This window comes from Mirounga leonina, unplaced genomic scaffold (assembly GCF_011800145.1).
Source record: "Mirounga leonina isolate KUSES-001 unplaced genomic scaffold, KU_Mleo_1.0 Mir_173, whole genome shotgun sequence".
NCBI classification, from domain to species: Eukaryota; Metazoa; Chordata; class Mammalia; order Carnivora; family Phocidae; genus Mirounga; species Mirounga leonina.
The window spans coordinates 44,153,973-44,166,989 of NW_023270447.1; the positions used below are offsets into that span (position 1 = coordinate 44,153,973).

General features: G+C 46.9%; 1 pseudogene; it reads right to left on the minus strand.

Annotated features, from left to right (window-relative positions):
- Positions 1-624: 624 nt before the first annotated feature.
- On the minus strand, positions 625-12,786 carry LOC118018961 (annotated as a pseudogene).
- Between the last annotated feature and the right edge of the window lie 231 nt (positions 12,787-13,017).

Sequence of the window (13,017 nt, forward strand, 5' to 3'; positions counted from 1 at the left end):
GATACACTGGCAGTGGTTTTAGTCACCCCTAGAAAAATCATGTCTAAGGTTACCATGATCCCAAACCCAGGCTTACCAAAACATTAAGCCAAGGCTCCACTGATTAATACATTTGTCAAGTGCCTGGCAGCACAACCACCAAGCAACATAAATCAGGCTCACTGGGGACAGGTATTAAGCTTAGGGTTGGAGAGAGGCCCGCAGATATCTTAACTTCCCTCACTGCCTTCGTGGGGCGTACAAACTGTTTTCGGAAGACAGGACACTTGTGCCGATAGTAAGGAATAAGACCAGGCAATATAATTCATTCCACAAATATTTCTTTTTTTTTTTTTTTCTTTTAGTGGGGGAAGGACAGAGGGACAGAGAGAGAGAGTATCTTAAGCAGGCTCCACGCACAGCACAGAGCCTGACTCCAGGCTTGATCTCAAAATGTTGAGATCACAACCTGAAATCAAGAGTCGGACACTTAACTGACACGGCCACCCCGGCGCTCCTTCCACAGATATTTCTAGAGTGCCCACTGTGTGCAGGCATTGGGCTCACATTAGAGATATCATGGTTCAGGCTTCCACTTGGCCATCTACTTAGGAAAACGGAATGGTGAGAAGGAAGCCCAGAATGCTACAGGGGTACCAATAAGGGGTACCAGAGCTGGTCTTGGGAATCCAAGGAAGGCTTCCTCAAGGAAGAGGTATCTGAACTGAAAATTTAAAGATTAGTGGATGTTTGCCAAAAAAGCAAGAGAAGGGAGAGGTGAGGAGAGGCAAGAGCGTGCCAGGTAGAAAGCAGGATTGCCAAGGCTGAACGATGGAGGACAGCAGGCATTTGGGGACCTTCACTCGGTTCAGTAGGACTTCTGTGTAGAGTCTGAGCTAGATGCTGGGATCAAAGTGTGGATTCAGAAGAGATGAGACTTACTATACACGAGGACAGATGATAAAGAGCCTAAAGAGTCTTTGTTCCAAAGGCAATGGCAAGCTGTTGAAAAACAGACTAACAACCAAAAAATTGTCAACCCTCATCAAACACAGATTTCTCAGGGATCTGCTGTCATCCAAGTACTGTGTTTGGGGCTGGGGACATACTGGTGGGCAAGTTAGACACAGAACTCAGTTTTGTAGCAAAGAAAGACAAACCCATCATTCTGGTGCAAGATGATGCATGTTGAAACTGGGAAAGTATGAGGTGCTATGAGGACAGGTGGACGGGCCCCTCAGCCTAGTCTGAGGGTGGGGAGGGGGTCCAAGAAGGCTTCCCGGAGTAGTGAAGCTATCTGAAGGATGGGGAGGTATAGCCATGCCAAGAGGAGCTGAAGAAGAAGCATGCAGAAAGCCTCAAGGCAAGAGAGAACACGGAATTGGAGCATTAAAAGTACTTCAGTGTTCCTGGAGTAGAAAAAAAAACAAAGAATAGCAAGAGGAGGCCAGAGAAAAAGCCACCGTAACAAATTTGAACTTGAAGGAACTAGGGAAGCTGGACATGCCACTCAGATCCACATTCTAGAAACAGCACTTCAGTTTTGGGGGCACGGGTGACAATTGCTCAGCAAACATCTGTGGCCTACCTATTGTAGGTGCTAGGCTCCAGAGTTAGTGGTTTGGTGGTGGAGATGGACACAGGCTGTGCCGTAGGATGAGTAATGGGCGTCTGAATCGTGCTGTGGAGACCACCGCTGCAGAGTGAGTCAGGGAAGCCTTGCGGAGGATGGGGCTTTTCTGCTAAGCCATACAGGGGTGTAGGAGTTTGCCTGGGCACACTGGACAGAACAGCGGCCATAAAGATGTGGCACAGAAAGAGCATGGGCTGTCCGCGCAGTGGAGCGAATTCTAGAATCACTTCAGTTTGGGTCACATTGTGGAGGTGCCCAGACAGGAGGAGATTTGAAAAGGTCTATAGACACATCTCACTTGTATGCTTGAGATTAGATATTTCAACTTGAGCCTGTAGCTTGAGGAGGAATCCCAGAACTTTGAGAACCTGAAGCTCTCTTCAGAAAAATGCACACATGTGCAAAATGTGCATGTCAGTTCAGGGATTCAGAAATCGGCAGTTAAAATCTCTCTGCTACAGGCAGTGGGGAGCAGAGTGATCAGATGTGCACTCAAGAATGATCCCGGGGTGGGGCTGGAGAGAGACTGGAGGCTAGAAGATCAGTTAGATGGTTCTCGGTAGACACTGGGTATGAAGCTGTGAAGGCCCAGTCCATGACGGCATCAGTGGGAAGAATCAGGCCCTATGGGAAAGGCATCAGGAGTGGGGATGTGCCAGGATGTCATGACCAACTGGATGGTGGACAGGGGTCAAAAATGAACGACAGGAAAATGGTGGTGCCATTGTCCAATGTCTACTCTTCCCTTCTTCCTTAGTAATAAATCCTCAACTTGTAGCTGGACATACCACCACCCAGAATACTCTATCTCCCAGCCTCCCCTGCAGCTTGATGTGGTCAGAGAACTAGGTTCCAGCTAATGAGGTGAGCGAAGTGATGTGCACACACTCCAGCTCCTGCATTTACAGGGAAGGGAAATGCATTCCCCCCTTCCTGCTGGCAGGACTGTGGTAGTGATTCATCTTGATCCATAAAGATGAGGCCAATGCCCTATGGATCATAGAATAGCAAGTCAGAAAGAGCTTAGACCCCCAACACTGTAAAGTCATCAGATCTGATCTGGACTATTTAGTCCCCATTTATATGTGAGCATGAAACAATCCTTTTACTTGTTTAAGCCATTGTACATCTGGATCTCTGTTGCAGTAGGAACTGGACAAGTGCACTCAGCATCCCATGACAGGCTCAAGGGTCTAATGTGATGGGTAGTGGATTTCAGGAGGGAAAAGCTTGGGAAGGCTTTTGGAAGGGGCATCCTTTCAATGGCTAGACATAATGTATATCTCTTCACGGTACAAGCCCCGGTCCCATGCCCACAGAGAAATCATCTGGCCCACACAGCCTTGTAGAAGGTGAGGCCTTGTGTCACCCTAGCAGATTCCTAAATACAAAGTCTGTATCACAAGGTGGCTAGTCCTTAAGCAAGACAGTACATATGAACTGGCCTGCCATGGAAATGTGCATAGGACTAGTGAATTTTCTGAGAAATCTGAATAAAGAAACATGCCGAGTTTCAGGCAAGAGCAGTGGGTTATGGTTAGAGAGTAAGAATGGAGAGAGGCCATGAGGTGGAATGAGGCATAAGGAGAGAGAATCTGCATGCACAGAAGTCAAGACAGGTTGAAAGTATGAGGCACCAGGAGCTATGGGCTGAGAAAAGATGGAGGACAAGGAGAAGGTTACGCCCATCAGATACACACCTACGGACTGCCGGACAGGCCCTCCTTTCCCAGGACCCTCCCCTCCCCACCCCATCGGGCATCCACAGAACTGCGGCGGGACCTGCTACACTCCGACAGGAAAACCTGGCCCTTGGCCATTGAAAGATGGACACTAGATACTACCCGGGCTAATCAGGACTTCCAGGAATTTTGGAGCTGAGATTTAGGAGATTCAGTCTCCCGGGTGTCTGGTTATAACTTGTAGATCTCAGAAGCTACTAGTGGCCAAGTTCAGCCCTGTGGTTTGAGGAGTAAAAGTGACTCGTCAGCTAGAAAGATTGAAGTCAGATTTCCTGGCTTCACCAGAGCAACCCCTGCCCCTTCCCAAAGACCCCAGTAGATACGCATGTCAATGCCATGACTACCCAACTGGTTTTCTTTACCCCATCTCCTCTCTGGCCTCTGTAGCTTGGTGTCTGAGCTATCTTGGGTGTTGAATCCCATCAGGACCACTTGGCCACTCAGGCTCTTAATCTGTAAACTGGGCAATCATTGTTTCTCCTCTGTTCTTGTAAGTGGTTAACTGGATAAAGTATCTGCATAGCACTTGGCCCCCATGGCAGAACTCGATATACGGTAGCATACTCCGCCCTCCCCCCAGCCACTTGATCCTTTTCTCCGAGACTTGGCCTCATAAAAATAGCAACTTGCCTTCACAAATGACTTAGAACTACCCAGGCATCAGTCTAATGGGTGTTATATGAAATCATTTATTCTTCACAATAATCCTAAGTAGGTATTAATATTATTCCTGTTGTACATATGCAGAAACTAAAGCACAGAGAGGTTAAATAACTCATCCAGGGGTGCCTGGGTGGCTCATTCGGTTGAGGGCTGACCTTGATTTTGGCTCAGGTTATGATCTCAGGGTCCTGGGATCGAGCCCTGTGTTGGGCTCCATGCTTAGTGGGGAGTCTGCTGGAAATTCTCTCTGTCTCCCCTTCTGCCCCTCCCCCCCATGCTTGGGCATGCCCATGAGCCCACGCACTCTCTCTCTCAAATAAATAAATCCTTAAAAAAAAAAAAAACCTCATCCAAGGCCACACAGCTAGTCCACAGCAGGTCTGGGATTTCAAGCCAGGAGTTCTGGCTCTGTGACGACACAGCACGACCTGCCATATATCTGGAGCTCTTTTAGCTTCCTTGCCAGTGACCCAGGCTGGGGAGGGGCGCCCAGCAGCAGGGGGTAGACACTGCTGAGGAAACAAAGCTGCTTCAGGGAGCCAGCGTTTAGTCAGTGGCTGACCCGCAGGGCCTACTGGGTGGCCCCAGGACAGAGGAGACAAATAGGCAGAGTGTTTGGGACTAGAACAGCTCAGGGGTCAGCACTCCCATGTACTCAGCATTTCTGGGGAAGAAAGCAGCCTTCTGTGCAGGGTGCAGATGGACTGAACCCCACATTGACTGAACTGTCCTTTAATAGGTAATTCCTTACAGTTCCAAATCTATTCCTTCACCCGCCCTCATCCTGGAGAGAGATGGGTCTGGACCAGAGGTAGCCGGCTGGTGTCCCCGGGGTGGGAGTGGGGGAAGAGGGGGGGTCCCACCTGCTCCCCTCTCTACCCCACTTCCACATCCTGTACCCCATCCTGCTTCCGTCCTCAGGGAAGGCCTGGTAACAGCTCTGGGGCCTTTGCTCTGAAACAAACAGAACCATTCCCTTGTTCAGTGGAGGATAGGAGAGACATTCTCTAATCCTTTTGTTGCCTTAGAAGTGAGGAAATTTCCATTCTTCTCGAGAAGGGAGAACTACAGGAAGAAACTAGATCTCCTTCTCTACTACCCCAGTGGTCAGATCCACAGCAGGACTGAGACAAAGCTCAGACTCTGTCTCTGTTCTAGCCGCCTGCAGAGAGGGCTCACACTGTGTCTTCCATCCTTTATTGGCTCAGAGAGGCGGGCCCGGCTCTGGGGAGGACTGAGGTTCTAAACACCAATTCTCATGTGTGTGAGGGTGGTTTCCAACCACATCCAAGCAATTCTTGGATGCCAGGTGGGTGTCCTCCCATTCAGCTCAACGCTGACACCATGTCCCCGGAGAAAACATCAGACTCTACAGGTTAAGGTCTCAGTCCCCCAAGACTGCCCCCTCCCCACTTCTCATGCCACCTGTGCTTCCTACCCACTGGCTATAGGCTAGAGGTTCCAATGGCCCCCTCCTTGGGTTCAATTAATTTGCTAGAGCAGCTCTCAGAACTCAGAGAAACATTTTACTTATTACATTGTTTCCAGCGACCAAGGCATGAGAGCCCCTGGCTCTGGAGGCCCCAAAGGACAGAGTCTGGCCACAATCCAAAGGCAAAGAGACAAGTGGTGGTGCAACAAGAAAGGAGTTTATTTCAGTGAGGCCAACACTGGGAAGAGAGCGGACTAACGTCCCAAGAACTGTCTTCAAGGTGCTGAGAATACTTCTAACTTTATTTTATTTTATTTTTTTTATTTTTATTTTTTTAAAGATTTTATTTATTTTTTTGACAGAGAGAGACACAGCGAGAGCGGGAACACAAGCAGGGGGAGTGGGAGAGGGAGAAGCAGGCTCCCTGCCGAGCAGGGAGCCCAATGTGGGACTCGATCCCAGGACCCTGGGATCATGACCTGAGCCGAAGGCAGACGCTCAACGACTGAGCCACCCAGGCGCCCTACTTCTAACTTTATATAGGGAAAACGTGAAACAAGGATTGGTGGTAAACAGCAAAGGTCAGGTTGATCACTGGAGTGGAGTCAATCACGGGGAGTCTTTTTTTTACGATTTTATTTATTCATGTGAGAGAGAGACCGTGAGCGTGAGAGAACGTGAGCCAGGGGGAGAGGGAGAAGCAGGCTCTCCAATGAGCAGGGAGCCCGATGCGGGGCTTGATCCCAGGACCCTGGGATCATGACCTGAGCCAAAGGCAGCCGCTTAACCGACTGAGCCACCCGGGTGCCCCAATCACGGGGAGTCTTGTTGGCATCACAGTAGTTGTTATTACTTGGGGGGTAGTTTCGGTGCCCATCACAGGACGTTTTGCCTGTTGGGTCCCTTCCTGGAGTGAACAAATAAACTGGAGGGAAAAACAAAGCGATGAAGAGGAACAGATTGAAGGCAAATGGAGCCAGTCAGGGAAATGACTGCGCGGGTCCTCCAAATCCCCACTGTCAAGTCACCATTCCATTTCAATGGAAGGAGAAGGGAGGACGGTCATTTCTTCTGCAAACTACTTCCTGCTGACTGGGGATGAGGTAGGAATGTTGGAAGACTTTGACAGGGTAGGAGAACTCTGTTTCTTGAGTTCCTCCTGAGATGGACAGCAAAGAGATAACTTAAGATCTCCTATAGTGGGGATGGGGTCACTGGGTGATGGGCATTAAGGGGGGCACGTGACGTAATGAGCACTAGGTGTTATATGCAACTGATGAATCAGTTAACGCTACCTCTGAAACTAATAATATACTATATGTTAATTGAATTTAAATAAAAAAAAAGATCTCCTGTGGGAGTTGTCATCCACTCAGACGGTTGTTGAGTCCTGCCAAGAGTCATTATCTGCAGGTGCCTTCTTAATGTGGGTGTGATGAATCCATGGCTGGACGCCTGCACGTTTTGGAGAAGTAGGAGTAGTTAGAAGCATATTGTAAGGACCTGCCCATTTTTCAGTTAACCCATCTTCTGGTCCTTGGTTCTTCCAAGCCTTTAGTAGGACCCAGTCTCTGGCTGAAAAGGGTGCAGTGGCTCCTCAGGAAATGGCTTGTTCTTAGAAAAGGCAAATTCGGGGCGCCTGGGTGGCTCAGTTGTTAAGCATCTGCCTTCGGCTCGGGTCATGATCCCAGGGTCCTGGGATCGAGCCCCACATCGGGCTCCCTGCTTGGCGGGAAGCCTGCTTCTCCCTCTCCCACTCCCCCTGCTTGTGTTCCCTCTCTCGCTGTGTCTCTCTCTCAAATAAAGAAATAAAAAAATCTTTAGAAAAAAAAAAAGAAAAGGCAAATTCATGAACAGATGTCAAAATTTGATTCAGCTGCTGCACATACTATTTAATTCCATTTGCATGTTCTAAGTAGGGGCAAATAGCCCCTACTCAAGTCTGAATGGGTTTCCCATGTGTAATTTCATAAGGGCTCCATTTGAGCCCTGCTTCTAGAGGCCACCGTTCCACAGAGGAGGGCAATAGGAAGTGCCTTTTCCCAAGTCAGGACCGTCTCTTGGCACATTTTAGCCAGGGCTTTCTTTAAAGTATGGTTCATTTCTTTGTTTTACCATTGACTGGGCGGGGGGGGGGGGGGGGGGGGATGATTCCTAACCACAAATTGTTTCAGAAGCACTATTCCACATAATGTCATCACACACACCATTTTATCCATTTAAATCTCTTTTCCCGGGCACCTGGGTGGCTCAGATGGTTAAGCGACTGCCTTCGGCTCAGGTCATGATCCTGGGGTCCTGGGATCGAGTCCCACGTCGGGCCCCCTGCTCAGCAGGGAGTCTGCCTCTCTCTCTGACCCTCCCCCCTCTCATGTTCTCTATCTCATTCTCTCTCTCAAATAAATAAATAAAATCTTTTAAAAAAATAATAAAAATAACTCTTCCCTATTAAGCTATGGACTGAGGGTAAGCAGGGAGACTTCATATTTCTTCAGCTTTTAATTCCCATTGCCTAGCTTCTGACCTGACAAAGAGTAGACAACAATAAGTTGAATTAATATGTAGGCCCAGGCTGGATCACCTAGGACCATATATGTTGAACATAAGACCAAGGTCTTTGTCCTCCTGGACCAGAATCCCTCTAACCCAAATCCCCTTTGTCCAAAGTCACAATGAGTTCCAGAACTTGGGGAGAGGCTGAGATGACAGATGAGACTGTTACATGCTGCCTTCCCCAAAGTACCACCCGAACAACATGTTAAGACATTGCTGAGTTCCCCCTCTCGGTAAGACTCAGTCTTCCTAGCATCTTAGAGAGGGAAGAGCAAAGTGGGAGTCCTAGGAGGTTTCGGAGTTAAGGAAGTTCAGCAATTTTTTAATCAAGGATTTGATTAGGATTTGGTTAAGGATCACACTATAATAGTTTCAGATTGGTGCCCACAGCAAGGGGAGCATCTTTAAGGCAAGGGGTTCAAAAAGTCTTGGGGATTAAGTTTGTCATTTGGTATTTTCTGCTATTTCTTTTTTTTTTTTTTTTAAGATTTTATTTATTTATTCATGAGAGACAGAGAGAGAGGCAGAGGCAGAGGGAGAAGCAGGCTCCCAAGGAGCAGGGAGCCCGATGCGGGACTCGATCCCAGGACGCTGGGATCATGACCTGAGCCGAAGGCAGACGCTTAACCATCTGAGCCACCCAGGCGCCCATTTTCTGCTATTTCAAGTTATTTCAACTTTTATCTTCTGGGCCAGTTTCCTGAAATAGTCACCTTACGTTGATGAAGACAGTGGAACAGGCAGTCATGGTAATGCCGAGAGCAGCTGTGTGGGTGTAGATGGTTTCAGCTCTCACGAGTCAGGAGGCCCACCTGAAGGAGGAGAGAGCTGGGAGGTTCATGGCTGATGGGCCCAGACACCTATGAGTTTCTCACCACGATGCTATCAAATAATCCTGCAACAGAAAACTCCCGTCCCTCATGACACAAGAATGCCATCTGTTCAGCTGACACTGATTTTTAGTCAGTGGTCCTATGGGCAGCCATTTGGTCTTTCTCCTCCACCTTCCCTCTCCCTCTGACACTGGCTTAGCCTTGACTCAGTTAGGCTAGAATAAGTGCTTAAAATCTTTTCACCCAGAGCCTACCATGCTTTGTGTGGGCATTTGCCAGTGGGCTACTCACATATGACTGCACCTGTGACCTTCTCCACGCCCCTCCTGGTCTGGGTGCAGTCCGGAAGCAGGAGGCCGGCCCTACAGCTTCCAAAGTGATTATTCTGTAGCAGACATAGGGCAAGATGAGCAAGCCCAGCGGGGATGAATGCTGACGCATATTAGAAAGGTCAAGCAATGCGGGGAGCATACAGCTTCTGCTTGGGAGACACGGATGCATCTGGCCCAGACAAGAAGGCCTAATCTAATTTCTAAACAGGAAGAACATTAACTCCTTGGGATGGAACACCAGGCCTGATTTGTCTAGAAACTTACTGGGAGTGGGACGTGGGGGATGACTAACATTTAACTGAGGACCTGTAGAGCATTTTTTCACACAGCATTTCATGGAAAAGCTTAGCATATCCAGAATCTTTGTAAACTGAACACTATTTTCAATACCCTAGGTGGAGAAAGACCAAAACAGAGGTAGTCTCCTCTGTTTAAAGGAAATTTGTAGCAAATGAAGGAAGCATTCCCTGTTTTTTTTGTTTTGTTTTATTCAGTTGACCTCTCTTTGACAGTCTATTATCCAAAAGAAGGTAACAGTTGAAAATTTTCCACTGGTGCGTGCTACCCAACGAGGTGAGGTGAGATCTGACATCCCTGTCTCAGCCACATCAACAATCCTCTCATCTCATTTGTTAATTGTGAATAAAATAAAAAGATCTGAAAGAGTGAAGAGCCCATTCTTTCTGGAACCACATCCCATCAAGTGCTGCTCTTAACACTCATTTATTCATTTAGAATTGGGAATGAAGGGCTACTTAAAAAAAAGAAAGTAAATATTTGGGGCTCCTGGCTGGCTTAGCCAGTAGAGTATGCAACTCTTGATCTCCGGGTTGTGAGTTCAAACCTCACATTGGATGGAGTTTACTTTAAAAAAAAAAAAATGTAGACTTGGGATACCTGGGTGGCTCAGTTGGTTACACAGTTGCCTTCAGCTCAGGTCATGATCCCAGGGTCTTGGGATCGAGCCCCACATCGGGCTCCCTGCTCAGTGGGGAGTCTGCTTCTTCCTCTGCCGCTCTCCCTGCTTGTGCGCTCTCTCACTCTCTCTCTCTGACAAATATATAAAAAAAATCTTTAAAAAATCATAAATAAATAAATAAATAAAGATTATATAAAAAAGTCTCCTTAAAAAAAAAATGTATACTTGGGAATGAGGTAAGTATTCTTTCATTCCTCCACACACTGCAGCTCTGGCCTCTGGCTTCTAGGACTTCTTGTTTATTTTTGTTTTTGTTTAAAATGGAAAGTTGATTTGCTCAGTACACCAAATAGGAAACAAGCACTGTCATGACAAATATACAGAAATATGCAGACCAACATAAAACAGTAATTTGGTTTAAATGAAGGGAAACCTTTTTACATGTTGTAACAACATACTCCCCAGAATCTTTTCTTCAGTTAATTTAACTATACATTTCAATAAAATGAAGGATAAGGGATTAAGTGGAAGTTAGTTTGTGAATTTTTCTTAAGAATAAAACTCCAACTCTATCAATCCATGCCAGTTAAACACTAATTTCCCAAATAAATGCAAAACGAGATGAAGGAGTTAGTGACTTTTTTTTAACAGTCCAGAGGAAAATGGTTACTACAAATACAGCAGGCAAACCATTAAGACTGACCCATCTAGGGTGCCTGGGTGGCTCAGTCGTTAAGCATCTGCCTTCGGCTCAGGTCATGGTCCCAGGGTCCTGGGATCGAGCCCTACATCGGGCTCCCTGCTCTATGAGAAGCCTACTTCTCCCTCTCCCACTCCCTCTGCTGTGTTCCCTCTCTTACTGTGTCTCTCTCTGTCAAATAAATAAATAAAGTCTTTAAAAAAAAAAAAGGCTGACCAATCTAGAACACAGTATTGTACTAAATTTCAGTCTCAAATTGTGCTAAATGCTTATCATTATTATGGCCCATTTTAGTCCACGATATGGTTTAATGCAAGACAGATCCCCGCTTGTTAAAGAAATACATAGATTACTGTTGCTTTTTTGGTTTTGTTTTTAAATACATATATATATACACATATATATATATATATATATATATATATATATATATGCACTTTAAAAAGCTGGGTATATTTCCATATACAAAGGCATGTTTTTCCCAGGAGGAATTTACAGGAAGTAGTCTGCACCAGGTAATATGAGGCTCTCCACCACAAGGTGCTGGGTCAAACTGAGGGAAGGAGTATTTTAAAGTGTCATCTAATATTCCATGATAGCACCCTGATTCCCACAACAGTAACAGTAAGTAATTGGGTGCACTTTTAAAAATGGTAACCACATTCTGATCATGACACCAACTGTATTCCTCCATGACAAGTTAGTGAGCTCGAGAAACCAGGCTGAGACCACTGGCATGGTTACATGTTTCAGAAATGTCTTGTCCAAATGTATAGCCAGCACTAGGTGGTGAAATATTCCACTGACTGCGATCATCTGGATCTGACCACTACAGATCACACCATGGGCCCTCCTGTGGAACTTCTTGTAAATGATTCAAGGCGCTTATATGATCCAGTGTAACTAGGAATGGAGAGAGGCCACCATGGAGGTCGAATATCGGTCCATCTACTAAAGCTGTAAGTGGAAGATAATCAAATAGATCTGTAAAATATTTCCACACTTTGGCATTTCCATACTTTCGTAGACTTTGATCATAAAAGCCATATGCTTGGGTAACTTGTTGGCTTTCATGGTTTCCTCTCAATATTGTAATGTATTCTAGGTAACACACCTTTAAGACGACAAGAAGAGTCACACTCTCCACGGGGTATAGCTTATCTACATAGGCACCTGTGAATAGATAGTTTGTACTTGGTGATTTTCCACCAGTTCTAAAGAATTCCATCAGATCATGGAACTGACCATGCACATCTCCACACAGGGTAACAGGACAACGAACCTCTTGCACTTTTGATTCTTTTGTTAAAATTTCCTTAGCCTTTTTGCACCTCACTGCACTTGGTTCTCGTTAAGCTGTTTATAATCGTTCAGCTGCTTGACCCACTGGTGCAGCTCCTTGGTGAACATCTAGCTGTCCATGGCGGCCGGATCCCCTTCCCCACCGCCTCCTTCCCCCTTCACGCCCCAGGCACCGTTCCTTTCTCCAGCTGCTGCCAGCTCCCAGCAGCAGAGGAAGGAGCCAGGGAGCAGGGAGAGTGGCAGCGGGCCCCTTGCACCACCTAAAGCCAGCCTGGCGAGGCTGCGTGACTGGGGAGGGAGGGGTGAAGAACGTGGGCAGATTAGGCAGTGTGCCAGAGTGCCGCAGGGGTCTTCAGCGAAACACCCACCAGGAGCTAACACCTGCTACCCCCATGGCCTCTCCCTCAGGCTCCTCCTTTTTTAAGTCCTTTTAAAAGGTTTCATCCTCTGGCCAGCACAAACATGAAAAGATGCTTGACATCACTTACCATCAGGGAAATGCAAATCAAAACTATGAGTTATCGCCTCACACCTGTCAGAATGGCTAAAATCAACAATAGAAGACACAAGTGTTGGCGCGGATGTGGAGAAATGGGAACCCTCACTGTTGGTAGGAAGGCTAACTGGTGCGGCCACCGTGGAAAACCGTATGGAGGTTCCTCAAAAAGTTAAAAATAGACCTACCTTAAGATCCAGTAACTGCGGGCGCCTGTGGGTGCAGTTGGTTAAGCGACTGCCTTCGGCTCAGGTCATGATCCTGGAGTCCCAGGATCAAGTCCCACATCGGGCTCCCTGCTCAGCAGGGGGTCTGCTTCTCCCTCTGACTCTCCCCCTCTCATGCTCTCTCTCTCTCTCAAATAAATAAATAAAATAAAATCTTAAAAAAAAAATTAAAAAAAAAAGATCCAGTAACTGCACTAGTGGGTATT